Genomic DNA, 3,024 nt, shown 5'->3' with positions numbered 1-3,024 from the left:
CGGCAGCCATGTGTAAACCCCCACTCACCACGATTTGGCTGCGGATCATCCGGGCACCCGTCGGGCTGCTCTAAAGGCTGAGGGGCTCCCTCACTGCTACCTCGGACACGGAACACTCAAAGAAGAGGGGACTTGGGTCTGAGTTGCTGACAGCTGGTCAGTAGAGAGAGGATGTCAGGGTTCGGGGAGAGTCAGGATGAGGACCAGCCTCGGTGACAAACGGGCAGCTCAGTACCCTCCCCTGTGATCACCGCTTCCAGCCAAACATCGGAAAGTGGGGCAGTGGTCTGAGAGGGGAGCTTGAGCCTGATTGTGAAGGGGCAACCACGACACAGAAGAAGGGAAGGTCCTGGGACCCTCCATGGGAGGCTGAGTACTCCCTCCTATCCTTGTCTGGGGTGACAGGGAAGGTGGCAGCGTCAATTTCAGACAGGAGAGGGAACGGGCTGGGTGCAAGAGAGGGGGTGTTGGATATGGAGGTGTATCGCACCAATTTTCATCCTGACTCTGAATGTCAGCTGAGAGGACTTGCCTCCCCTGCCAGGTCCCACTGCCCCGCCCCTTCTAACGCCCAGGCAGGACTGTCTGCTGCACCCCAGGGCTCACTCTCCCTTGCTATTCAGCGGTCTCAGGAGACAGGCTGGCCAGGAGAACAGGAACCCTGTGGGTCCTAGAGCACTGGCCTCGAGGACCCCTCAGAGGCGGCTTCCATTCAAGCCAGGGAAGACTCTCCTCGCTGAAGGTTCTCACAGCATGTCCTTGTCCCTCCTCCAGGTGCCCTCCTTGCCTTCTTTCCTGCCCGCACTCCCACCTGCGTCCCCTGACCTGCTGTCAGCATGCCTCGGAGGCACAAGAACAAGTTCCATGCCCGCGGGAAACGCCACCAGGTCTGGGGGGACACTCAGGAGGCCCAGGCGAGTGCTGCTGCAGCCCCAAAGGAGGAGTGCCCCTCCTCCACCTCTTCTGCCCCTCAGGGTTCTCCCCTGAGCTGCCCTGCTGCTGGCGATCACCAGGAGCTTCAGGGAGCCATGGCCCCTAGCTCTCCTGATGCAGGACCTTCTTGTGCAGGATCTGATGAAGGAGCCCAGGGCCCAGAGGAGGAAAGTGCAGGTGCCTCCCAGGCAGCCCCTGCCACTCAGAGCACTCGCAGAGATCCTCTGGCCAGGAAGGCCAGGATACTGGTGGAGTTCCTGCTGGAGAGGTACACCAAGAAGGAAGCCGTCACGCAGAATGCCCTGATGAAAATCGTCAGCAGGAAGTACAGGCAGCACTTCCCTGAGATCCTCAGTACAGCCCTTGAGCGCCTGGAGCTGGTCTTTGGCCTGGAGATGAAGGAAGTCGACCGTAGCAGGAACATCTACACCCTCATCAGCCAGCTCACCCTCGGGGGAAACGATTGTCCGAGTGGTGAGGGGGGGGCTTCCCAAGTCTGGTCTCCTCATGGTGCTCCTCGGGGTCATCTTCATGAATGGTAACCGCGCCACCGAGGAGTAGATCTGGGAATTCCTCAGTATGTTGGGGATCTATGCTGGGAGGAGGCACTGGATCTTTGGGGAGCCCAGAAGGCTCATCACCAAAGATCTGGTGCAGAAGGAGTACCTGAACTACCGCCAGGTGCCCAATAGTGATCCTCCGTGCTACGAGTTCCTGTGGGGCCCGAGAGCTTGTGCTGAGACCAGTAAGATGAAGGTACTGGAGGTTCTAGCCAAGTTCCACGGTAGGGTCCCTAGTTCCTTCCCAGACCTCTATGATGAGGCTCTGAGAGATCAGGCGGAGAGAGCAGGGCTGAGAGGTGCGGCCAGGGCTCCACCCATGGCTGAAGCCAGTGCCCCTTCCAGGGCCAAGTCCCGCAGCTCCTCCCACATCTAGGGAGGGGGCAGAGAACTTTGTTCCCTTTGGGTTGGAAGAAAGCAGTCAAGCTCCTAAATAGTGCAGAGCAGTAGGGGTGGAGGGAAGAAAACCAGTAACTTGTTACAGCTTTAAAAGGTAAGCGAGTTTAGGTCTAGTTTAACAAAATATATATCTGTTTTCTTTTATCCATATGAGAGATATATAGTGAATGATGATTTAAAGTAGAAAGGTGAAGAGGTGAAGGAGGTTTTAGTATTTTCAAATGTTCTTACTTTGGATAAGTTTTATTGTGCTTCACAATTCAAATGTATGAATTTTATAAATCATAGTTTCTAGCTGTTTTCATGTTTTAAAAGTTTGGGTATTTATAAAACACACTAAAAGTACTGAATATATGGTTCACAATGCAAACAAGATAACATGACATTAGAAGAGAATGTTTCTTAAAAAGCATTCAAGCTTCTAAAGAGCGCGTGGTAGTAGTGGGTAGATCACATTTATTTCGATCATATTTCTCTGTTTCACACAAGTAACTTCTACATATTATATGTTTCTTTTTTTTTTCAAATATTTTTACTTGTAAGAGGTTGTTTTTCTTCAGAGTATTAATTTGGTAATGATACTACTGTTATATTCACTGCTGTTTTAAGAGTTTTAAAGGTACAGTTTTGGTAGACATAAAAGATTCAGGAGCCATCTATATTGTCTTTCTGATCTGCAGGTAGGTAACATAGCACTGCAAGAGTGATTTTCATGCAAATGTGAAGGAAGACCACAGAAACTATTGAGAAAGGAAAAGAAAATGAAGAAAAGAATAGAGTAAAAAGTCTTTAACTTGTGGTTTACCTTATTTTAAACTTCCTTTTAGTAAAAATAAAAAAAACTGTGACTTATTTAGCTCATTTAAGAGTATTTGTTTCTTTTGTGCTAATTCACTGCATATTCTCTGCTCTCTCCTGGATTAAAAATACTCAGATGGGAAGGTGGTATTTGAGGGGTTCATAGTAACATAACTCCCACTTATTACAAACCAATGCTTCTTCATCAGTATGCCACTGCTTTATATGCAGTACATGCATTCCATCATTCATGTAGGATCGGATTTAGCAGACTGCATTTATGGATGGATAACCTGCCAATCTCTCAAGTTCACAAACTGATGAAATGACCTTC

The 3,024-nt window shown here is 49.6% G+C and overlaps 1 pseudogene; it reads left to right on the top strand.

The window, feature by feature from the left end:
• The first annotated feature begins 836 nt into the window (after positions 1-836).
• On the top strand, positions 837-1,869 carry LOC138071898 (melanoma-associated antigen B4-like; annotated as a pseudogene).
• Positions 1,870-3,024: the final 1,155 nt, after the last annotated feature.

This window comes from Capricornis sumatraensis, chromosome X (assembly GCF_032405125.1).
Source record: "Capricornis sumatraensis isolate serow.1 chromosome X, serow.2, whole genome shotgun sequence".
Lineage (NCBI taxonomy): Eukaryota > Metazoa > Chordata > Mammalia > Artiodactyla > Bovidae > Capricornis > Capricornis sumatraensis.
Note: the sequence above shows the minus strand (reverse complement) of the source record. Positions and strands in the feature narration are given on the sequence as shown.